Here is a 26837-nt window from a genome sequence, read left to right as displayed (position 1 = left end):
ATAACCAAATCTTGTCAAAAAAAATCTTAGTTATATGTGAATGCAAAATCTTCTAAAATTTGGCAAAATTATTTTTCATTGTTCGCAGTAGATCTAATCCCATAGAATTTCACTTACCTTTATCAAACTTTTACAAAGCAGTCAGTTTAGTTTTCATCAAAATAACAAATATTTTCACATTGATATTTCTGTAATTTTATTCATATTCAATTGGATTTCATAATTATTAATATAAGAATATTGGCATGTTTGTGAAAAATATAAAGTAGATTAATATCTAGTAGATGCATACATATGGGGGGTAGGCATTAGAGTTGCTTACTAGCCACAAGTACCCAGTACTCTATAAGCATCAGTCAGCTCACATGGTACAGAGGGAATGGAGCTCTCTGGAGACCCAGAAAACCCTATCAAGTGCAGATCAGGAGTTTCTTCAGTATTTGCAAAATCCTTCAAAAAATAGTGGGTTAGTCTATTTTACATTTAGAATGATGTAACTGCATAATGTTCACACACTCATATCACTCTCTGTGTCATGAGGTTACCTCACTATGTGTATTTGTCATGTAGTTCTATTTTCATGATACAAGAACCTAATTCAGATTAGCTTATGTGTTAAGAAGGATTCATTAATGCAAAGAACCTAATGAGTAGGGCTAAAGTTTACCACATGGTACAGTGCACGCAAGAATAGGCAAACATAACTCCAGCCCAGATAGGCAGGCTATAACTTAAAACATGGCTAAATTGGAATAATTAGGGAGAATTGTTACTAATTTACAAAAAATATAAAACAATGATTACTCTCTCTTAGGTCACCTAATCATACATTAATTTCTGTAATATGCATAATATTCCATTAAATTGTATAATTACAAATGCTTGAATGTTAGCATATTTGTTGGGGGAGAATCCAGCTGACTCTAGGTAATCATAGAATTTACCTGATTGAAATATACACGTGGGAAGAGGGATGAATAAGCATTAGAGAGTAGCCTACTTGCCAGAGCACCCGTGCCCACCTGTGATCATACTAGAGGGGTTTCTCTACATGAACAGAATTCCAGTTCTGAGAATTTTGTCTTATATTCTTATAGTTGCAGCCAACTCAAATTCCAAGAATCTTAGAAAAAGATTTAATCATCCAATCTTGGGTTTGATATCCATCAGTAAGTCAATTAGTGAAGTCACGTGAAAAAGTGACTAATTTGCTAATTATTTTGGAGTATTTATAAATATTTATAATAGATATACAGATGTGTAGGCAATAGCCTGGTAAGGGGGTAGGTTTTCCATGAGAAAAAACTAAATCTCTGCCCACAACTGAAGTTCAAATGTGTAAAAATATATACAATAGATTTAGGGAGAGTCTAACATCCATGGGACCCTCAAGCCAGGTCACCATAAGTAAGATTAGGCTCTCATCGGATTGGATATTCATTCACCACAGGAAGAATTTGCTATTAAAAGGCTCAGTGTGATGCTATATTTAAAGCTACATAATTCTTGCCTGAGGCACTAATACAGACTAGGCTAGCAAGATCTCTGTAGTAAAATGGAAAGAATTCTATAACTAGAAAATAAAATAAATCACAGTAAGGACTCAGGCTTGCCAGAAATGGCTATTGTCCTGTCTCTTTTCTTTCAGAATGTAGAATATTGAATTGATAATACACATCAGCCTTCTAACTTGGAATCTGATAAGGTGATTCTAATGTAACCCAGGTGAAACATGTAAGAATTCAAGGAGAATCTGAACAATGTACTGCAGAACACTTCGTGTAGAAGTACTGGCATGCAAACAAGAGGGGGAAACACACACACGGGGCAGAGGAAGACAGAGTGCTCAACAAGCACTGAATGAGGATATAATACACCAAATAATTTTCCAAAAATATTAATTATCGACTGCTAAAATTCAATAAGATATAGACCCCATGAAACAAGATATGAATGATGAAATGATAAAAATATGAGTTGAGATTAAAAATGAGATGTCTGAATGGGCAGTGAAAAAGTCATAAGGGAAATAGACATTTCTTAAAAAAGAAAAAAATGTATAATTACCTGAATAGTTAATAAGTTTGATTTAACAATTTCTTTTTATTAAGCCTTATGTTCTAAGAGATCACCTTCTTGTAAAGCAGCTTTTGGAATATTTATAAAGACTAATCTCAGAATAAGGCACAAAGAAACCTACAAAACACACAGAAAGCAAACACAATGCCAACAATAATCTTTGTCCCAAGTACAATAAAATAGCAAAATAACAATAACAGAAACAATAGCAACAACAAAACAAAAAAACCCAAAATGACAGGTTTTTTTCTTTTTAATATTCATATGAAATCCTAGGGTCAATAGGAAATCAAAACTATGTATAATTAAAAAGTATTATATGTCATATTTCCCACAACTCAAAATGTTTTCATTATTAAATGAGAAAAAGTAAAATAAAATTATTTAATTACTTAAATTCAACAATAAATTCACAAAAGACAAACATACAATCAGAAATTTAAAAAAATACAAGAAATTATCATTTTTAAATAACAAAGCAATGAATAAATACTTTGAAATAGCAGTAAAACAGACAAAGTTACAAAGTTGAATGCATTAAGACTAATAGACAAAAATCTACATAGCAAAGGCTCACAAACAGAAACGGGGGGAACCAAGGGCTTGGTGAGAAAATCTGAAATGTAATTAAGAAACTGCTGGAGGCTCAGGGTGCACGGTTCTGAGACTTAAAACACTCCACCAGGAACTAGTCAAAGGGGGCCCCCACACACTTTTGTGTTTTACCTCCAGGGGCATGGGCAGGTTCTCACAGTAAATATCACAGAAAAATTCCCTCGTGTTTCCAGCAGGGGGAGGGGAAAAGGAACCATTTTGAAATGTAGCAGAACATTCTGTTCTTAACAAAGCCTTCGCTTCACAAATCCTGTCCTCAGGAGACTCCAGCGAACCAGAGTCTAACGTGCTGGGGCGTTAACAGAGCCTAACTCACTTGGGGGAAGCGAAATACCCAAGTTCTGTCAGCTCTAACCTTCCACATGGGAAAAGGAAAATACCTAACTCCAACCCACCTGAGAGTAGGAAAAAACTGAGAAACACTCGTGAAATTTACAGTCCAGAGGCCTAAGTTCACTAAAAGACTGAGACCTAATCATAGAACTATAGAATATTTGTCTTACCCCCACGCTTCGCCACATTGGTAAAGACTACATTCCAAGTATCTGACATTCAGGAAAAGTTTCATCAGTTGTAACAAATGTACCACTCTGGTGGGGGCTGTTGTTAAATTAAAGGGGGAGGCTGTGCACGTGTGGGGACAGGAGATACGTTGGAAATCTCTGCCCCTTCTTCTCAATTTTTCTGTGAACCTAAAACTGTTCTAAAAAATAAACACTTTAAAAAGTCAGACGACATGCATTTTAAAGTAAGAAATGCTGCCAATGCTAAGACAAATATTCCTGAGCACAGGAAACACGGAACAGTTTTGAATTAATTTTGTGAAGCTAACATTACTCAGGCTATGGCTATAGTGGAAAAAAAAAAGACGAGCAAAAGGAAGGAAGGAAGGAAGGCAGGAAGGAAGGGAGAGAGGAAGGAAGGGAGAAAGGAAGACAGAGAGGGAGGGAGAGAGGGAAGGAAACATTTTTTCATTCTACCCTGATAGAAAAACTTTAAAAAGCAATAAAAAGAGTGTGAGTAAACAAGAATGATGTTTATCTGAAGCCGTAAGCTAATATTATGCATAATTGGGAAACACTGGAAGCATTCATTAAAGTGAGAAACAGCAACTATTACCAAAAGTACTAATATTTAGTATTTCTTTGGAAGTTCTCACCAAAGGAAAAAGAAAATAAAAATAAATATAAGATATAAACCACTATAAAGAAAAAAATTATTATGTTCAGATACTTTCTAATTATAAATCCAAAGAATCAAGTGAAAAGCATTTTAACAAATATAATTTTCCAATTTCATATGTTTTAACTGATGATTGCTGATATGTAAGAAACTGTTTTACATCCACACCCACATACACAAATAAACTTAGTAAGAAACAGGCAATAATCTATTGGAAAACCTTTTAAACAAAATTGCATAAAAGAAAACATGAGTCAACAGACAAAGAAAGCATGAGAAAATTTATTGGAGCATATCTGCCCTGTTTCTACCAAATCAATAGATACATTTAATTTATAAGGACATAAATATAAAGTCTACCAATCTAGAAGGAAAAAACCGGTAGACAGATTATTGAAAAAAATTTAACTTAAAGAAAAAATTAATAAAAAAGTTATTGTTCTTTTGCATTTCAATATGCACCATAAGGCTTCACTAATTTTTAAATGATAATAAAAATAGAAAGATCAATGAAAAATTTAAAAATTTCATCAAAGGGATCCAAGTTCAATGAAAAATTTAGAATATAAAATATAATCAGTGTAGAATTTAGGGATAATAACTAGATCATAGGTCATTTAATTCCCTCTTGATGGAATTTAAAAGAAAATCTTTAGTTTGCATTGTACCTGCACACACCTCCCCGCTTCAAATATATGGATGGATTTATCATATCTATGCAAAAACTTACACAATAAAGGAACTAGAAGAAAAGGTATCTGATCTTGGAGTAAGGAAGACTTTTCTAGGCATAAATGTAGAAAAGAATCTTTTAAGGAAATCTTAGAGGTACTTACATACACAAAATTAAACATTTCCATATGTCAAAACATTATAAGCAAAAAATTTAAATTTAAAATCAAATAAAAACATGGGAAAATATATGTAGACTATTAACAAGGCTTAATATTGCTATATAAAACTGTCTAGGAAATTGGTATGATTGAGAAAAGATTGAGGTAAGAAGAGAAGCAGAAATTTCACATATGAAGAAAAAAACTACTAAGCACATGAAATATGAATAAAGAAAGCAATATACATTCAACTAATGAAAAAACGTTGCAAATTACAGAATTTTCTTAAAAATTAAAATACCCATAGTAAGCAAGGTTTCGATGAAATAAAAATATACACACTGCTGGTGAATATGTACTGATGCGAAAGTTAGGAAAGACATTTGACAAGTAATGGTTGGTTATATCATCTAGCTGAACGATTATACTTCCAGAAATGTATTTTATCAAAACTATCTGAAATATATAAAATATTCATGTACTCAATATTTATTATATTGTTATTTATAATGTGAAAAAAGAAGAAATACATTTTAATCCTCTTTAACAGTAGATTGGTTAAATAAAGGATGGGCTATAAAAGCAATGGAATATCAAGTAGTCTTCAATCATTATATTTTAGAATAAAATATACCCACATTAATTTTATTAGAAGAGCCATCTCTTCAAATGACACCTCAATGATATAGGAATAGCAAAACTGAGTACTGATGTAAGCAAATCCACAGTATCCCAGTTCCCCTTGGCTTTGTCTCTACCTGCCCTTACAGTAGCCTATAGGGCACCCATATTTAAAAATAGCTGCTTTAGAACAGTACTTAGTGGAAAATAGGCTGGGTGCGGTGGCTCATGCCTGTAATCCCAGCACTTTGGGAGGCCACGGCGGGCAGATTACGAGGTCAAGAGATCAACGCCATCCTGGCCAGTATGGTGAAACCCCGTCTCTACTAAAAATACAAAAATTAGTTGGGCGTGGTGGCGCACCCCTATATTCCCAGCTACTCAGGAGGCTGAGACAGGAGAATCACTTGAACCCGGGAGGCAGAGGTTACAGTGAGCCGAGATCTCGCCACACTGCACTCCAACGTGGCGCGACAGAGTGAGACTCCGTCTCAAAAAAAAAAAAAATTACGAAAATAAATGTTTTAGATTAAATGTTAAGGAAAATCTAAACAGGTTATAAAACAATATACACACTTTAAATGTATACATATATGCATAAAATGGTTTAAAACATTCCTTTAATACACATGGAATGGATGTTTTTAAGATTTTCTTTGCGTGTTTTTCTGTATTTTTTCACTATGTGGGAGGAGGCTGTATTATGATGATTTAGTAGGCGGAAAAAATATATAACCCCTCACGAAGAGCCTGATTGCATAAACCATAGGCATAGATGTGGGAATTTGGGATGTAGGGATGGGAGCATGATGACCTTTATTTGAATCTGGCAGTGGCAGCCTTTTCTATAACACCTCCCCATAAGTTTTTGTGAAACTTAGAAAATAAATTTTCCTCTCTGACCAAAGTAGCAAAAAAAAAATTTTATTTTTCCTGGCTGTAAGCTAGAAAAATATTATTTTCTGTATAATTAGAAGAGAATGATCACGTAATTAGATTAATATTAATTGAGTCATTCCCAAGATACATGGAAAATATTAAGAATGGCTGAGAAAAGTTATTTATCTGATCTTCTGTGTGCTGCTATATTTTATATTTCTGTGTATTTCTATTTACTAATTTACAAAATTAAATAATCATATGTATGGAACTCAAGCATCAACTTCCCCATCTCTCTTTTTGGCTATCACTCTCCAGTAAACATGGGAAAAGAGTAAGTTTGTTAGGCAGTTTGTTATGGGTCTGCTCCAGAGTTGTCACTTATTTAAAGTTTTTGTGCCCCTCTGTTCCTCTGTAGGTCGCTGTTCACTTTCTATCCATTTTAGTCTAGAACAGCATGGTCTGGTGGAAATATAATGTGAATCATATATGTAATTTAGTAGCTACATTAAAAATAATTTTAAAACAAGCAAATTACTTCTAATAAAATATATTATTTAGACTAATACATCCAAAATATTAGTATTTTGACAAGTAATCAACAACAACAAAAATACTAAGACTTTTTTTTCATACTAAGTCTTGAAATCTGGTGTGTGTATTTCATGTACAACACCTCTTAGCTGGGACTGGTTGTAGTTAAGTTGTCAGTAACCACCTGTGACTAGTGGCTGCCACAAAAGTCAGCTCAGTTCTAGAACCTCTTCCTGTATTTTGACTATTTCCTCCTTTGCTATTTTCTACAATTCTGTTTAGAACACTCCATTATATAACTTCATTCCAAATTTCTCCTAACAAACTTGTATCAGAAGGGTTTGAATAATCTAAGCGGAAATACAGTATATGAAGTAAGTAAAATAAAAGTGTACAGACATGACTCCAAGAAAAAAAATTCTACAAAGAGTGGCATTTTACTTTGTGATCATCTCCGTTCCTAGCTGCGCCCTCAACTTCCATGTCTATCATTCTCTCAGAGAGAATTTTCACCTTTTAACTTCCCCCATGTGACTCTTCACTCACCAATTAGGAAACACTGCTGCTTGCCTAGAGGAGCTGTCCTTACCTATATTTAGCACTCAGCTCTCAAGCAGACATGTCTGCTTCATGTCTGAGATGTTTGGATGAGACTCAAACCTCAGTCTAAAGTCACACTCATAAAGCATTGCGGTTTGTGAAGCTTCATGTCCCACAAAACAGTTTGAGAAGAGTGGAAGCACTTTAAGTAGCCCCACTTTCTGTGTCACCGAATCAGTGTGATTCAGGCTCATACTTTTATTCTTCTAATTGTCATATCATAGTTTTTAGAACACACATGCACACACACAAACACTAACATGTGTCCCTGCCTTCCAAGGACAAACTTAACTCTCAACATGAATGCAGTTTAACCCAACTTAATAAGATAATTTGCCATTTGCTTATAATTTGCAAGGCTACACTCTCACAAAAGAGTGGGTACATCACCCCCGTGCCCTACAACTAAAAATTTCCCCCTTCAGATCTGCTAAGAGGAATGGGGTGCCACTGATACTTAGCCAACACTGGAGCCCCCTCAGCTGAACAAAAAACAGGCTTTGGCTTTAAAGGTTTTTATTTTTCTTTGTGTGGTAAAGGAAAGCAATTTTTCTCCCCAGTATCTATTTGATAGGGAGGTGGTCTAGTTAGTCCAACTTCATAGGTTGACTATGAGAATAAAAAGAAAGAACTGGAAAGTGCCTAGTAGTAAGCCTGACATGTAGAAGACATTCAGTAAACCTTACTGATAAAGTCTGATGAGAAGGAAGATGATGAGGATGACATGGTCATTGCTTTAGTTAGCTTACAATCAAAACCTATTTTGCTATATTTTTCCAAAAGTATACTGTAAGCGGAAAATATTCATCGTACTAGGCTCTTGTATTGTCCCTTCATGAAGTCAATTTGTGGTAGTAAAAAACTTATTTTGCCTGAGCAATTAAAAACATTAAATAGTAGAGATGTTTTATTATCAGATTTAATTTTTATTCACTTCTATATTTTTCAGCAATTTATTTGGATTTCAATACAGAAAGCCAAAATATATCATTTTAGTGTCTTTAGTGGGACAATAAACATTATGAAAAAATAAGTTTAGGTCGGGGGTGGTGACTCACGCCTGTAATCCCAGCACTTTGGGAGGCCAAGACGGGTGGATCACAAGGTCAGGAGGTCGAGACCATCCTGGCTAACACAATGAAACCCTGTCTCTACTAAAAATACAAAAAAATTAGCCAGGCATGGTGGCGGGCGCCTGTAGTCCCAGCTACTTGGGAGGCTGAGGCAGGAGAATGGCATGAACCTGGGGGGTGGAGGTAGCAGTGAGCAAAGATCATGCCACTGCATTGCAGCCTGGGCAACAAAGTGAGACTCCATCTCAAAAAAAAAAAAAAAAAGAAAAGAAAAAATAAGTTTATTTGATAACTACATACTAAGATAATTGTATACCAGCATTCATGACCAATAAACCATATCAATCTAATTTCACCTTCAGGTAGTTGTAAAAACAAATCAAGCTTAGTGAAATAAAGTTCTTCTCTGTTTTCTTACACATTTTGTGATTGAGTGGGATCTTATATCCCTTGATCTAATGAAAAGAAAGAAACACATTCAAAGCAAATTTCTTTTTGGCTAAAAGACTAAGTTTATATAACAGAAAAATTTTCTTAATATAGCAGATTTAAAAGATAATTACCGAGGTTAATTATAATTCAAATGTAATCATGCACATTAGCAAAGAAGAAATTTGGACACAATTTTAGAAATTAAAAGCATCCAGCATCTCTTCTCTCTCCCTGTACTTTTCTTTAGTTACTCAAATGTCTCCAGTCTTAAAATAAGTAAATAAATAAAAGTTTTGCCTCATTACATTTGCCTGTATTGATAATCTACCCCTCTTGTTTTCTTCACGGCCATACTTTACTCATTGCTTTCCATTCACTCTTAAACCACTGCATCTCCCACTTTCACTCCACAAGAAAATATTGCCCTTTCAATAAAATCCCTAGTGAAGTCAAAATCAGTTGTGTAATTTATGTCTTAACTTTTTCTCTCTATGGACATTTAACATGTGGCCATGACCACTTTCTTAGAAGTCTCTTCTCCTTTCTTCCACACCATCACTCTCTCTCCTGGTCACATCTAATCAATATTCTTCAAATGATTCTCTTCACGTGTCTTCAAATTTTACTGGTCTCTAGTAAAACTCTCTTTGAGAGATTTCATTAATTCCCATATTGTTACTATACATGTGGTAACAGTAATGATTCACACATCTATATCGTTAAGTCAGACCTGTTTCTCTCTTTGACTTCAAACCTATATTTTCACAATGATCCAGACGTCTCACTTGTATTTTCAACAGATATTTCAAGTTCAAGACTTCCAAAGAAGAATTAATCATGCCCCACCCCTATTTGCTTGCTTCACATCCTGTCCCCTGATCTTGGTGTAAGAGACCACAAGTCTCCAAGTCAGGAATCTAGGAGTCATATTCACTCTCTCTCCTTTAGCCAACTGGCCACCACGTTCTGAAAATTTTTTCCCCGAAGACCTCTTAGAGCTCTTTCTGTCTCCCTTCTGCCCTCCTACTCCTGCCATCCAGGCTTTTGCATCTCTCACCTGACCTAACAATTGCTTTTGCTTCCTAACTCATCTTAGTGCAGCCACTTTCACATTCGTCCATACGCCCTATCACCAAAGCACAACGCTTTAATCTATTCTCTTGACAGCAGCCATTTTATTTTGCAAACATATAAATCAGAGGCTTTTCCTCTCCTGCTAAAATATTTTCATGGTCCCCAGTATCTACAGGTTAAAATACCAAGTTTTTGTACAGCATAAGACTTCTCATGATTTTTACCTTCCCGTCACATTCTCCTGCTCCCTTCCCCCTGCACTTTGTACATGAGCCAAGTGAAACTACTAGCTATTTCCAGCTTCCAAATGTTTTCCTAAACGTTTATATTTGGCACTCGAATAGGACCTTAAAATAAGATTTCAAGAAAGAATATTTTCAATATTAAATCAAAGTGCATCTATTATGATTTGTAGCCAATGACATATACCCACTTGTCAAAATATAAAATAATATATGAAGAGGTATAAATAATACCATCAATCCTGTGGAAACACAGAGATAAAGAAAATCAATGAAAGAGATGTTAGGAAGAAATTCACAGAAGACATAGGACCCAAGTTAAAAATGGAGGAATGATATTTTAAAAGATAGAGGGGAGTTGGGGGACATTTCAGAAACAGCACTGACAGCAAAGGCACAAAAGTAGTTACTGTTTATGGGATAGTGAAAAAACAACTGATGAGAGAACAGAACACATGCTGGAAAGGGAGAAATAAGATCTGATAGGTAAATGCCAACAAAATGCAGAGGGTCTTGAAAAATTATACGGATAGTGAGTGAAATCCTTAAATAGAATAGTATTATAATTATGAAGATGAGTTTGAGGAAAAGAAATATTCACTAAGCTGGTGAAGCTGCAGTTCAGTAATACTGATGAAAGGGCACGAATGGAGAAATAGAACCCAGGGTAGTGAATGAAGAGTTCGTTGTTGAAGCTGTGAGAATCAGCTGGCTCTCCATAGAGAGTATGTTGGGGAAGGAGGGAGCAAGGAGTAAACTGTGGAAAACATGCAGAGTAAGTGAAGAAGTATAAAAATAAAAGGAAGAAATATATGTAGAGTACTCAGCTGTTTTGTTTACGCTGCTGTATAATGAACTCTCACAACACTTCATCCTGGAAAACAGCAGCCATCTATTTCTCACCATTCTGTGGGTTAACTGGTGCTCAGCTCTGTGGTTTCTCTGCTGATCTTGCTTGGGGTCTCTAATGAAGCTTCAGGTAGCTGGCAGATGGGGTTCACATACCTGAGACCTTGGTGGAAATGGCTAAAAGGCCATGCTAGCTGGAACACTGGGACAGATATCAGGATGGCATGGCCTCTTCTCTCGCTCCTTGTGAGTACTGTAGAGATAATTTCTCCATCATCTCTACAGATGTTCTCTCCAGCAGGGTAGACAGACTTCCTACATGGCAGCTCAGGGTGCCTAAATGCACAAAAGCCAATGCTTCTAGGCCTTCTTAAGGTTTAGGCCTAGACCTGGCACAGTGTTAACTCGGCAGTATTCACCTATCAAATTTTATTTCTTTCGTTTTCCAGCATACTTTCTCTTCAGTTGGTCTTCTTAGTATCCCGGAAGCATATCCAAAATTATCCTGTGGCTTTTACTGATGATCTTTGCCTTTTCTAAAATGTTTTTTCTTTTTTACTCCCACCCATCTTTTCAAATATTAGTTGTGTCAAAGTGCATCACAGGGGCCATTCATATTCAATATGGGAGGAAGCTATTTGAGGGTGTCAGTTTCAGGAGGCATCTTTTCAAGTGGCCAGCTTTGGAGTCTCACTGCCACATCAGCACATAGGATATTTTCAGTAAATATTACTCATCAATGCATCACAGAAACATATGAGGAATGAATTATTATATCTTTTGACAAATGAAGAAACTGAGGCTGATAAATGTTACATTTGGCTACTACTAACCAGTAGTAGCAGATGGTTTTATCAACCTCTGAAATGCTATTGTACATTATGCTAATTTGTAAGAATAAAATAATACCAATTTTGATAGAGATAAGGTAAAGGCTAGGAGTTAGTGTATGATATGTTTCCATGCTAAACTCTTAGTTTAAAGCAAGATAGTGACAAGAATAATAATCTAGGAGAAAGTATGCTATAAAGGTGCTGTGAGATTCTTTAAAATGAAAAATTCCCTTCAAAGACACGATTTTCTGTTGAGCCTTTGGGCAAGACACTTAGTTTTCACTTTACAAATGATAGTCACAGACCATGAACACCTTTTTAAATGCTATTTTTCAAGGCTGAGAGCAAGCGTTCCAATTATAAAAGAATTGATCTTGTTAAACTTATTCTTAAATTTTTTATTTCCCTCCTTGGTTAATTCAGTTTCCCTTCAAATGCATGAATCATCAAGACATAAACATTCAGCCACAATAGAAGAGGATGTTACATTATTTGGATGTACCTGATAGAATTCAGACAGAATAGATTGAGCAGGGTCAAATGAAATCCTCTTAGCTGCATACTTACAGCAACCAGGATGGTTACCGTTTTCTTGTCTTTATAAGACTTTACAAAAGATTCGTTATAATAAAAGAATGCACATCTCTCTTTGGTTATTCTATCCAAAACGGTAGCAAATGTTAAGAGATGGAAAGCTAACATTTATCTGTGCTTAACACAGACCAAGATTTGTGTTGGAAAATTGCTCTCCACCTCAAGCAGTTTTTATAACAACTCTGCTAGAAGATATAGTATTATTCCATTTTTACAGCTGATGGAAAATAAAGCTCAGAGAAGCTAAGTGCCTTGTGCAAGTTTAAACAGTAAACAGCTGATCTCTCAAAGGAAATTACGAATTTGAATGCATAGCTAACTTCAAAGTCCTTCCTTGTTGACTACCTCTGAAGTTTTGAGTTTCATGATCATTTATTACCATAGTCAAGAAACTGAATATTCATAAACAAAAATTAACCTAACAATACCATAAAATCCAATTTGTAGCAAGAATCAGAAAGATTAGAATTTGTAGGTTTTCGAGGTGTAGGTTTCTGAGGGTAGATGGAAGAGGGAATGAGAGGCATTTGCCTTTGTTTTTCAGAGAAGGAAATAGGAACAAACCAGACCCCAGAGACCCTCCCTTTTATCAGGACTTTGCTCATGAAATATTTTGGAATTGTCCTCTTCCTTACCCCCTACCACTTTAACCCAGAAATTTCTGACTGCACATTTGCCAAAGGGGTTTTACTATGGTAACCTTCAGGCCTATACAAAGAACACAGTCAAAACAAATAGCTCTCTTTAAATGTCATTATGGGGAGTAAAATTCTATGTGCTGTATTAATGGGCCTCCCACAGCTAAAACCTAGCATACCACTTTGAAAAATGTCCCCTGTGGGTATCGCTTAAACCAACAAAAGTGAGGGAATTTCAGAGTTAAGAGAAAATCTAGCTCTGGTGAAAATTAATAGAAGACAGAAGAGTATGAATAAAGAAGTGAGAAATCAGGGAAACAAATTAAATTTGCTTTGTTTTCATCTTCTTTAATGTTATTTTAATATGAAAGGCCTAAAGAGAAGGCCAGCTTTTTTTAACATGCAATTTCCTTATTTTTGAATTTAATAAATCTTTAATGGAAGTAGAAATCCTGCCTTTGGCTTAAGAAATATAAAAAAGAAGAGAGATATGTATTTTTCTTAACCATCAGACAATATTCATAAAAGATCAGAGCAATGCCCTAAGTAAATAATAAACATACATTATTTACCCAGCGTGCACTGCTTACCTGATAAATATGTTGCTTGCTCATTTTTAAAGAACTTATTAAGGAATATGCAAATTTCAAAAGCTTATTAAGGAATTAGTTGGCATACCTAATAGATCTCTAGAGAAAATTTGACTCTTGATGTAAGTATATCTTGAGGATAGGACTGATGTATGGTTAGAAATCTTCATAAAATTATTTTAAATCTTTCACTAGTTCCTTACTAAACCTTTGCTTATTTGCTTATTGTATCTTTTTCAAGGCAAAGGAATTGGTTCTTGTTTTTCTTCCCCTGCCTGGAGCCTGAGGCAGCTCGTTTCAGTTTATGCTCTGGCTCCGCAGGATAGCTGAGAAACTTCACTGTCCAATCCTACAGGGAGAAAAAGTGACACTGAGCATAATCAACACTGTCTCTAACCAGGATGCTTATGATATAGTAGTCTTTACGTTAGCTTTGCTTTGTTCCCACTCTTCTCTCCTTTCTTCCATACATCTCCTCATAACTCTATTTATAAATGGCCTTCGCAAAACCAAATTAACACGGTAAAAAGCTTAACCATGTGGTGCCCAGCACCATAAGATCTGGAAGGTCTGTCGTTATTGGATGCCGAGGATGTATTTCCATGTCCTGTGCCTCATCAGCAGGTAAAAAAGAGACTCTGACTTCTTAAAAGATAGTCTGTGATTTCTTTTCTGGAACTTAATAAAAAGTCACTCATCATCCGTTTGTGAGTGAGAGCTGTCTGAGAAAACAGAACTGACTACCATATTATTTTTGAATTGTCTCATAGCTTCAACTCTGGAGAGATAACAGTGGGGTTGATGTAGAAATCTTGCCTAAATGCTCCCTACCATGAATGACCACATGTTCCAGCATGGTATGCCAAGGGTAAGTGCCTATTAATTATTCCTTTGTAAATGTTTTGCTATTAATTAAAAGAGAAAACAGATTCAGAAATAAAGCCAGCTTTCATGGGTTCATGATACTCCTTTATAATAGTAAGAATCTGGGTTAAGTTAATCTCTCACTGAAATAAGCCTGTGTTTAGAAATAAGCATGTGTTTACTACAGACAGCAGTAGAATAATGTCTGGGCCTTAACTCTTTCGTATGCTTAAAGTGATTTTGATTATTTCATCAGAACTTCTTCACTCAAATTGAATGATAATATATATCTTATAGAATTTGTTGCTAAATTTTAATTATATAATATCTACTTATTTAATAAATGCTTATTGTGCCACTACGTTGTGCTAGGCTAAGCCCAGGGAATAAGCTGATAGACAAAAATCTCTCTTCTTAAGTTGGATCTTATATTCTAGCAGTGGTTAAAAATAATAAAAATAGAGCAGAGAGAAAGGGATATAGAGAGCAAAATAGAGAAAATGGTTGAAAATCACATTCTGGAGGTGGCCAGTGACAGACCAGTGTAGAATAGTTTGGAAATATATTTTAATGTATAGATGAAACTAATTAGAAGCAGAAAAGTCATAAAATCCAATTTACCTTTGAAAAGATTTACTCTGATGACTGTGTAAAAAATAAGAGGAGCAAGAATCAAATTAGGGGATCATAGAGGAGTTTATTGCAATAGTCTTAGCAAGCAATGTTGAGTTTTTGAACTAACATGTTAGTGCAAAAATTCTTCACAGATTGTTGAATTTAGGGTTCTTTTGTGTGTCAACAGTGTTTGCACATGGATTAGATGTAGGGTAGGTAGGAAAGGAAAACAATCATTCTTGGCCTTATCAAAAGGGGGATGCCAGTGTCTAGATACAGGTAAGCACTGACACCCATGAGACTTAGGCCTCAGGGTTCCTCCCTTTTGCAGGCTCTTTCCAAGTCTCTTGTCTGACCCTAAAAGTGCATTCATGTTGTTACATATTTTTTATACCTTCCAAAACTAAACTATCTTAACTGTGATTGGTTAAGACCACCATCTCTTTACACTGGGTCACATCACCCCTAAGGCCAAGTGGCATTGCAGTAGTCATAGACATTTCTGGATCCAGCTAACGCTGGGGATCCAGCTAACGCTGGCAGTTGCGCTGGGGATTGTGGTAAATTGTTAAACATGATTCCTAATAAATCACTCCTTTTTTTGTCCAGATCCCTTTGCAATGTAACTCTACTGCTCCCTCCATCAAGAAATAGGGTCTATTTCTCCACCCCTTGAATCAGTCTGGTCTTGTGACTTGCTTTCATCAATAAAATGTTGCAGAAGTGAAGTCTGAAAGCCCTGCTTGGAGAAAACATGTAGCTTCTACTTTCAATCTTGGAATCCAGTCTCCACAAAAAGAAGTCCAGGCTAGCCTGCGGAGACAGAGAACATGTGGAGAGAAAGATCATAGTGAATGAACTACCATATGGATAGTGAAGCCACATGGAAGAGAACCACATTGCCCCAGTTTGACAGTAACAGCAAAGCTCCATTTATTGAGAATGAAGCAATCTTTGATCTCTTAGCCCTAATCAAGTCACCCCAGCTGACATCACATGGAGTAGAGACAAGCCATCCCCACTGAGCCCCAAATATCCAACCAACAAAACTGTAAGCAATAAAATGTTTACTGTTTCAAACCACCATAATGTGGGACTTTTTTTTCTTGCATAGCTGTAGATAACTGGTATAGGATAATTTAGCTTGATTTCATTAGAATGTATTGATGTGGTTTGTAGTCACTTTAATATATGGTTATGTTGTCGCCTTCTCTCCATGTGTGGGACTGGGCTACAGCAATAGTCATGCCTCCCATTGTGCTGACTGTCCTGGCATCATGACACCAATGTACAAGGCCAGAAATGCTACAGCAAAATGAATCTGTCCCATGATGACTGGCACCCAAAGTGTGTGAACATTGGATGAAAAACAATACTGAAATGTACAGGGCCAGAAAAAATATGAGAAAAATTCTTCACAGAATTAGCTGTGTAAAATTCTAAGTGAAGGATAGGTTCTTATCAATGATTGATCAAAATGGAAGTTATTAAAAATACACAAATTATCAATTTGCCATGTAATTTGTATGAGACTTACACACAATGAAATTTACCAGAAATGTGTGCTTCTTGGGCACAAACCTGTATCAGAGAATATAAAGTAAGTATATTTGAGAAGGATCGTGCTCAACAAACACTTTGTAGATATTTTTTCTATAAGACCACAGCTTCTAAATATGACAACAATTTTGAAATTTTTAATGACATCATCAATGACTAGCCTGAAGCTGAAGTAAACTTTCTAAACTGTCAAGTATTTAAATTTATTTTAGTTTATTTTTATTGTTAATGTTGTAAAGAAAGGATTATGCTAGAGGCAAGAATGAATATCATTTTATTGTTTCTATAGAAAATATTATAAATGGTGTAATATGGAGAAGTGAGCAGAAATGTGTGGCCAAAAATAGAAAAAAATGTACAGACATGTTTGAGGCAGTTGATTCTTTCAAATATTATGTTATTTTCTGGATTTTTTCTGGATTTTCTGATTTTGCAATTTCTCAGCTTTTAAAATTTTGTAATTTATTGTTGTGATGTCTCATTTTAAAGAAATAGTTAAGCCAGGCGTGGTGGCTGACACCTGTAATCCCCTCACTTTGGGAGGCTGAGGTGGGTGGATCACCTGAGGTCGGGAGTTCGAGACCAGGCTGGCCAACATGGTGAAACCCTGTCTCCACTAAAAATACAAAAACACACACAAAAAAATTGGATGTGCATAGTGGTGGGTGCCTGGAATCCCAGCTACTTGGGAGGCTGAGGCAGGAGACTTGCTTGAACCTGAGAGGTGGAGGTTGCAGTGAGCTGAGGTCTTGCCACTGCACTCCAGCCTGGCGATGAGTGAGATTCTGTCTCAAAAAAAAAAAAAAGGAAAAAAAGAAAAAGAAAAAAAGAAATAGTTACGTTGCAATCTAATTTTGAATTTATATCTTGTAATTATTTTTCCTAACAAAAGCTGTCTAAACAGTATAAATTTTAAGCCTCAAAAACTCAGGCTACAACCTTGGTGGTTTACCATAATTAGAACATTTACCATAATTAGAACACTGAATTTAATATTGAAGGCATAAAAAGACTTTGGAAATTGTAATTTGCTACCTAAGCATGAAGTCTTGCCATGTTTGTGTTTTCTTTCCAAAAAGCACTGAATGGATCCCCAGTGTCTAACTGTGTAAAACAGCTGAGACGTCACTGCTTTCCAATCTCTTGAAGGACAAGTGCTCATCTTGGCTCATCTTGGAACCCACTTCAGAACCCAGGGGAAGTGGTAAGTGTTCTAGGGTACGCATTGGAAAGGGAAATATACAAACAGAGCTGAGGATATCTTGGGACACAAGCAGCCATCAATATTTTAAGATGACCAACAAGCAATAGTCAAGGAGCTCCCATTGGGCAACTCTTCTCAGCTCTGAAGAGAAGAGCCAGTGCAAATCCCCAGCAGGGCTGGGGTGCTCACCTGGTGGCCAGTAGGTGGTCTTAGGCATTGGTTCCATTCCCTCATTGTTTTTGCTTCTAGCAATAATAGCTGCTCCACAGCCTGTCAGTTAAGACATTGCTCCCCTACACCTCCAATTATTATTTCTTTTTCTTTCTTCCTTTCTTTTTTTCTTTTTTCCTTTTTTTTTTTTTTTTTTTTTTTTGAGACAAAATCTGGCTCTGTCACCCAGGCTGGAGTGCAGTGGTGGGACCTCAGCTTACCGCAACCTCTGCCTCCCGGGTTCAAGTGATTCTCCTGCCTCAGCCTCCTTGTAGATCGGACTACAGGAGCTCACTACTACGCCAGCTAATTTTTGTATTTTTAGTGGAAACGGGGTTTTGCCATGTTGGCCAGGCTGGTCTTGAACTCCTGGCCTCAAGTGATCCACCCACCTCAGCCTCCCACAGTGCTGGGATTACAAGCGTGAGCCACCACACCCGGCCACCTCCAATTATTTCTGATGAATGCTTCAAGATCCTCTTTGGAAGTTTGAAAACAAAAGAAAAGAAAACCAGCCACCAGCCAACCAATGACCAAAACTTGCTCTTTGTTTTCTTCCTAATTTCTAATTCTCCTGGAGCCAATGTGAAAAGAGAAAAGTCATGCATAAAAGTAAGCACAAATAATAATATATCAACAAATACTCATATGTACCCCACAAATATATAAAATATTAGGTATCAGTAAAATAAAATAATCAGTATTCAAAGCTATTTCAAACTCAGAAATGCATCTTACCAATTATATATATATCTATAAACATCACAAATAATAGGATAATTGGGCATGTCCAGGATTATACTGGAGAAGCAATGTGCTCACAGCATTGAAAGAGCAAATTTCTTCACCCACTTGCAGATGATATAATTTTAACCTCCAATTCCCCTGTCTCCATTGTTCATCTCCTCCAGGACTGTGAACAGATTTCATCAGTTTTTGGTTTCATTATTCCTCCACTGGGATATGTGTCTCAGTTTATAAACATATTCAGATCTCTTCAATAATTTAAAAAAGAATCCTTCCCTGAATCCCTGTTCAATATTAACTAACTGAAACCTACAGGGTAACGAATCTGTTTTTAAAAAAGAAAGATAAAGAAAATATCTGCATTTTCTATAATATTATACGAACTTGAAAGGCAAAGAGTTAGATGACATTTTCACATAATGTGCATATTGTTAGATTAAGTATGATTTATATGTTTAAAATTAAACCTTTTTTAAGTTTTATATGCAATAGAAGTATTTCCTATTTTATGGCGTAAATCTGGTTGTCCATATGCAAGTTAACAGCATTTGAGGCTTCTTTTTATAATAACTGGTAAGATCTTGCCCATCGGAACTTGGTTGTTGGTCATTTCTTTGAAGCATTTCCCTATTGACTGAAAGCAACTAAAAAGGTAGGTTTGTTTAGGATATGAAAACTAAGTTACCCTGTGGCCCCAAAACCACATTAGATACTGATTAATTACTTATATTCAAGTAAAACATTGACTTACATTAAAAAACCTTAGGTTCTAAATGTCCTATGCCTAACCTATTCGGTACAATGTGACACAAATTCAACTTGATTTCCTATACTGGTTATGCCAAAATAAAGCTATTTCTTTATTAAAAATAAACATAATGAATGCTATTAAGGTGGCAGCTTCATATTCTCATAAGGTTTTGCTGTTCAAGCTAATCTTTAAAGGTTTTACCAGTGATACTATGTAAGTGGGTTTGCATCCACATGTGTAATGCCTTTATTTCTACCAAATCACTTACAATGTCCAGATAGACATATTTGTCTAAGTTAGCCAAACTGTGGCAAGGCCTTTTAAATGCCAGATAAAATCTGTTAAAATTTGTATCTTTTCATATGGGCTTGGGCTTTTAATTTTAAAACAAAGATTTTGAAAAACTGAAACCTACAAGATGGATTTAAAAGTTATTAAAATTATCGATAAATAATATTAATCATGTTAATACACATTATTATTACAATCTGGGGATAATTTAAGAGAAAAAAACAATATCTCCTTTCTCAGTGAACATCAAATAAGAGGGCCGTTGTGATATTTAAAATTTTGTCTTCATTCATCTTTGTAGAATAAACTTTTGGAGAATGAGCTATCATTAGGAAAATTTTCACCTTACATTTTTGTCAGTTTCCATCATATTTTGCTATGAAATACCAGAAACTTTCAAATAAATTTCAATTTCTGAAAATATCAACACATTACGTATGGCTTTTCAGGTCAGCTTTCTGGTTCTAAGTCTTTTTTTTTATTGGTATCGTCCACTTTCTTTTTCTTAGTTATGCAGGAATTATAATATGGGTCTTCTGTCAGAGCTCTACAGCTCCTAAACCAAGGTATCACGTATCTTCAAGACTGCTGAATACTGGAAGCAAAAAAAACCCCATGAATTTTGCAGGTATTTATGAGAATATTTATTAAGAACACATAGTACACATAGTACACATAAATAGTGTGGAAGTCCAATATTTGATTGAGTTCTCTTTTCCATGATGTGACTTTTTTTCTATTCAGACTTATGAAAGTATAACTGCATTATAGCAGCCTTGATTTCAGCAATATTCCATAGCTTAAGAGTCCATCCTTCAGTAACTCATTGTGATGAAAAGGTCACTTGCATCTGCCAATAGAGTTTCTCTCTGCTTCAGCTTACATTAAGAGAAATATCCCTTAGAATCAGCCTAAACCAATATAATAGATACTTCTGTACCTATAGGCAAGGTATCTAGGAGAACATGTGTTAAGTAGAAAGTACATCCCCTAACAATGAATAGTACACAATTATCACACATAGATTTACATAGCCTACCTTGTATGACATACTCACTTTGCCACCATAGTTCTGTAGTTCTTTAAGCAATGTTAAAAGCATTCTGTTCTTATTTTTGTTTTTTTCTGTTTTGTTAGAAAACATGTCTTTCTTTCATGTCCTTGACAAAATTTTAAATTGTCTAAATATATGCACATTCACACCATCTTCTAGATTTGTTAGATTTTCAAAATACACGAAGATGAGACGTGATTCCAAACTTTGGTCCGATGAACAAGAGAAACTAAGACAATAGTAAAGGAACAGAAACCTTTTTCAAATCCCAACACCTCTACCAGCTACTCCAAGTTTACATTAAACCTCCAGAAAGGTTTGTAGGGTGATAAACATACTTCTAAAAGAAGATCTTAATGCTCAGGAAAATCTGATACACAATAACTGCTATCATAGTTCCACTCAGAGAATCTTCTGTCCTTATTTAAAGTATGTCATTTCCTTCCTTCGGAGTTCAGAAGCAATAATAAAAAAAAAGTAAAATGTTTTCCCCCTTATTTAATTACAATCAAATGAGGTTATTGTTCTTCCTATGAACCAAGAATCAAGGCATTGGAATGAAAATAAAAACTAATTTAACAAAAGAAACTACACAAAATCACTTTGTTAATTTTAAAAAAATTGAATTCACACCTCAGTCACAGATGTCTACTGGGAAATATGCATCTTCTTGCTTAATTAGTCTTGGTAAAATCTAAATATCATCAGCTTATTTTGTGAGTGTAGTCAGCTGATGCCCAGATTGGAAGCTTAGGAGAAACTATGCTACATTGTCCAGTATAAACATGTCATTCACTGAGCTGGAACCAAACTTCCCACTGTGTCCTTCCCCCAGTTCAAAATCCCCGTAGAGTTTCCAAACAACAGTGTAAATAAGATAGGTCCTTTCATCAACTCACACTCATGACTAAATCAGAACATAACAATGCTTAGCAGAAATTGATATTTTACCCTATGAATTAGTAGGGAGAAAAAATATTTTGCATGAGTGTGTGATTTGTCTTAAGTTTTGAACTAAAGGGTGGGGGAGTAGCTTGGTTCTAGTTACCATCAGGACCATTCATCAGAATTAAGATCCTAGTATTACAGAGCTGGAAGCCTCCTGCAGAGGTCATCAAGCCCAACCTCCTCCCTGTTAATCAAAGGGAAGCCCAACATATGCTCCAGCGTGCACTATGATTTGTAATTTGAAGTTGACAGGGTATAGAGTTCTCGGAAATTATGAATAAATTACCTTACCATTTTCTGCCTTAGTATCGCCATCTCTACAATGAGGACAAGAGTAACTGTTTCAAAGAGCCATGGCAAACCAATCTGAAATTCACAGAAGAAAAGTCATATTTGATAAATTAATGTAAAAGATGAATTTGTGACTAATAACCTCAGCATAGAAAAGAATACATGCTTAAAAAGTGCAAAACATAGGTAGCTTAGTTTTCAAAAGCAAAGGAACTAAATTTGAAAAATTAAAAATAACATCAATAGAGACTATATGGAAATAGTCTCCCTGATATTTTATAATATTTTTGATCCATCTCTAAATTGCTTTTTCTGTCATCTTTATGCCTCTAATTTCAGAATATTCAGCAGAATAATAGGTCTCCTGTTGTAGATCCAATGTTAAAAATAGCATTAACATTGTAGAGATTTGGAAGGTGGTACTGAGAATACTGATTAGCCAATAATTGGCATGTTCCTAGAAAGGAGCATGGTTCTGAATCGAACATAGCATCCCTTTAAAAATGATGTACTGATACTTAATCAGGTTATGCAGCTTCCTTCCTCCCCTCAAAAAATTGCTCTAACAGTAGCTGAGTATCCCTTGCTGGTCAGCATCAAAGCTGACAGAGTGACCCCAGAGCAAGAAGATCTGCTTCTGATTCTCTGGGTTCCCTGCCCAAGGGGAGGAGGAGCAACTGTCAGGAAGACCAGAATGGGAAAGATCTTTTCAGATTTAGAGTCTTTCCTCAGTGACAAAGTTGAAGCCATTTGGGGCTCAATATTGCAGAGTTAACTCCAGCCACTAAAGTACATCAAAACAGAAAAAAAAAGTGACAAGAATGCCATGTCTTTGCATCACATTTTCAAAAGCAAGGGGGAAGAACACTATAACCTCTGAGAATGCAGATAATATGAGGTAATAGGCAAGTAAGGCAAAAATATTACTATCTTCCCTCCCTCAGCATCCAGAAAAGATGATTACTGTAATAACCATCATATTTTGCTATGCATTAAATATTTAAAAACTGTAAGATCTGGAAAATGTGGATATCAACCCTTTAAGTAGCTGTGCTATCTAAGTATCATAGTTACCTTCTCTAGCTTTACCATTTTGTGAAAGAGCTCACCTGCTAGAAAACAGTAACTATAGGATGGCTTTCCTTGCCTCACTCAGAAAAAATACTATTCATCACATTATATATTTTTAATTTGTCTCATAGTTTTTATTTATATCTAAACTTTTCTATTTGGTCAAATAAAGAATGAGGGAATACATGAAATAACCCTAATTCCAAGGTGACCCACGAACAAACGGATTCATACACAGAGACATTTGAATTAAAAAATTACCATACAATTCTGGGTCAACACATGCATGTGTGTGGTCACTCACTACCCCTCACCCAGGGAAGACATCACCGATCAATATAGAACATGCTTCATTTAGAGCTCTCCCCTTCCCCCCACACCCACCCTCACCTAAAGGCCTTGTGGTTTTTCAGTTTTTTCTCAACATGTCACTCTGGGTAATTACTACTCATTTCCAAAATGAGGAAAATCAAATGTGGATCCCCATGAAGCTTATTGATCGCAAGGGCACTTGGGCCAGATGAAATCTAAGAGGTTCTTCATGTCTTCCAAAAGAATCATCAGTGTTTCCTGTTCTGTAGAAACTTCTCTCTTCTAATTTCCTTTGAATAAAATGCTTTCCAACTGAATTAGTTATCTCGGAGTTGCCATAACAAAGCAGGATAGAGTGGATGCCTTAACCAACTGAAATGTATTTCCCTGAAGTTCTGGAGGATGAAAGTCAAAGATTAAGATGTTGGCAGGATTGGTGTCTTCAGAGGGCTCTCTTCTGGGCTTGTACACAGCCATCTTCTTTCTGTGTCTTCACATGGTCTTTGTCCACGTCTGTGTCCAACTTTCTGTTTCTTATACGAACACCAGCCATACTGGATTAATGTCCACCCTAAAGACCTTATTTTAACTTAATTACCCCTTGAAAGACCTTATCTTCAAATACAGTCACATTCTGAGGTACTGAAGGTTAGGACTTCAACACATGAATTTGGGAGAACAAAACTCAGCCCATAATATGCACATTACTTAAAACTGAGTTATTCTTTAAAAATAAGCCAAGTTCCACAATATTATGAGGTATTTACCTTTATATTTCAAATAATAATATATTTACATTGATATGTTTCAACTGCATTCTTTCAGTCATCTGTATCATCATGGTATGGCATCTATGGTAAATTGTGTATTGAAATACTTGTACTGTTCTTTTCCTTTTGTGACATTTAAAGACAAAGTCAAGGTTTGCAATTATCTTTTCTAGCTGATTCAAATTCTTATATGGTGATGACCTTTGACCTTGAATTTCTGCCTCTAAAGTTTCTCCTTTCTTCCTGTTATTCTAAACTTTCATGTATCCAGTTTCATGATAATTTACACTATTAGAAACCAATCTTCTGTGCTTTCTCTTTTTCCATTTTGATCTTATGCCTTGATACTTATCACTGTTACTAATAATCTCTCTTCTTAAAATAATGTGTTCAGTAAGCAAAGTTTTTTGGGGAGGTAGAATACTATTTCCTGAGAACTCAGCCTTAGTATCTATGTGTGTTCAGGTGTTTCTATATAACATTTCAATAGAAAAGTCAGATTCCTTTTGACCATAAAAAATGCTTATCCTCAATTAAAAAAAAAAGTTGTCCTTTAATAGCTGGAATGTTTTAAATGTATTTTGCTGTATACCTTCTGTAACCTCTCAGCAGAATTTCATAAAAGTTGAAATTGATGTTTTCCCCTATAAGTTGGTGAATTTCTTTAATTAGGTAAAAAAGAAGGAAAGCATTTGGAAACACTCATAAAAGAACTCCCAAACTAGTGAAAAATCAAGGCTGTCATAATTGACACAATGGAATAGACAAATGCTGGGTATTTAAAATACCTAGCAATACCGGGAAGACTGAAAAATCAAAGATCTAAAGCTCTCTCTTCTCCCTATTATTCAACAACATTAAACATTCCTTTAAATTCATATTAACATAGAAGATCCAGACAAACCAATAATTTGACAACTTGTAACAATTAATTAATTGTGTAGATTAAACCTAAAGCAAACCTTAAAATTAGACACGCTAAAAACATAGTTTGAAAGGTCACATGACTGGCGTTGCAAAGCCTGTTTTACTGTGCTGCTGCTTCTTAGAAACAATTTATTGTGTACTGAGTCAACTTAGTAGCATAAGATTTACAAATATGGAAGTATCTCAAACTGAAGTGTAGGTTTAATATCTGCCTATTGAAAATTTCTTTAAAAAATGAATTCGCTTGGGTTACTCTTACTCTTTGTTTTTTTAGCAGAGAATCAATTATTAAAATTTCATTCTTTCTATTTATGAAGTCATTTTTATCCTTTCCTGAAAACAATATCCAACACTCATAAATGTACTAGAACCCCTGAGTATTTCCCAGAAAACAAAATGTAGTCTTTTCCTGAGTCACCTTGTACTTGTGCTGACAGATTGACTCACAGTCAGACTTGATGCTTTGTGGTTTTTTGGCCAGACTTCCATCTGCACAACGGGTTGAGGTATAAGAATATCTCTGCCTTGGCCACTGTTGTTTTCAGCACAGCTTCACTTGTTCAGTGCCCTTTACTTAACCTTGATACAAAAAAAGAAGTCAAGCCTAGGCATTTGCCTTTTACCAAATAAAATTTTATTAAATATGTGCATTTGTGTCTGTGTGTGGAACTGGAATAGGCTAGGAGCAATGCCAAAAGGAAAAGTTGCAACACAAGTTTGAACAGCAAGTGTCTTTGACTTATTGCTGTGATTATACTAATTGCTCATCTACTTGGTGGGAGGTTGCAGGAAGCTGTTTTGAAGTAATCAAGCTGAGATGGGCCCTTCTATTTATAATAGTTCTGCAAATTCTTATACCCCAAAAAGACTTAATTGCATTTTTCTTCTTTTAAAAATAGATTCATTCTCCCTTCTTCTCACCATTTCCATTGCTTCAATCCAATAATAAATATTTGATAGCTTCTTAGTTATTATATGAATAAGCATAAATTATCCTTTATTTCATAGATCTGAACAGAAAGCCCTCAATATTCATTATTGGATTTGAAGTGCAATACAAACCTTCTACAAAATAACAATAATTCTTTAGGTAATCTCTTGTAGAGGGCAAATTTTATGCACATATCAATCTCGTGAAAGTAGTTCTGTGTTATGAGAAAAACAACGATGGCCTTTGCTCAAAGCTTCAATCCATATTTATTTAGTAAATATTTTATTGCTATGATTAGCATTGTTATATCACTGAATAGCATAGCATCAGCAGACATAAGTCTTTGTTAGCACCATATGTGGTCTTTTATACCTTATTTCAATTTATCCTGGGTAAGAATTTTTTAATAAAAATTCAAATGTTGATAAAAGACATTATTTTAGAACTCTTTAGGAGCATAGACATTTCATGTGCTACTTAATCCTTCTATGTGCAGTTCTCTTTTGCTATTTTATCCTGATAAACAAAGACTGCATCATGATCTGGTAAGAGCATGTAAAGAATCACTCAAACCCGAAGACCTCAACTGTGTTACTTCCTAATTCAATGGATTTGGATTTTTC

General features: G+C 35.3%; 2 long non-coding RNA genes across 3 annotated transcripts in view; one reads left to right on the top strand and one right to left on the bottom strand.

The window, feature by feature from the left end:
* The window catches only part of LOC115934968 (uncharacterized), a 50903-nt gene extending 34679 nt beyond the window's left edge, over positions 1 to 16224 (top strand). The window contains exons 1-3 of one of the 2 annotated variants that reach the window (XR_008680713.2): positions 14063 to 14292; positions 14439 to 14536; positions 15757 to 16224. This is a non-coding gene — a long non-coding RNA (uncharacterized lncRNA). Of the gene's footprint in view, positions 1 to 14062; positions 14293 to 14438; positions 14537 to 15756 lie in introns of those variants that run through there. The other variant, XR_008680714.2, reaches the window with a different exon arrangement.
* Positions 16225 to 21173: 4949 nt separating this feature from the next.
* Positions 21174 to 25821, bottom strand: LOC101129557 (uncharacterized). Its single transcript, XR_010134376.1, has 3 exons — positions 25702 to 25821; positions 22204 to 22278; positions 21174 to 21193 (listed from the first exon to the last, which is right to left on the bottom strand). It is a non-coding gene; the product is annotated as an uncharacterized lncRNA (long non-coding RNA).
* Positions 25822 to 26837: the final 1016 nt, after the last annotated feature.

Source organism: Gorilla gorilla, chromosome 5, assembly GCF_029281585.2.
Source record: "Gorilla gorilla gorilla isolate KB3781 chromosome 5, NHGRI_mGorGor1-v2.1_pri, whole genome shotgun sequence".
Taxonomy (NCBI): domain Eukaryota; kingdom Metazoa; phylum Chordata; class Mammalia; order Primates; family Hominidae; genus Gorilla; species Gorilla gorilla.
Note: the sequence above shows the minus strand (reverse complement) of the source record. Positions and strands in the feature narration are given on the sequence as shown.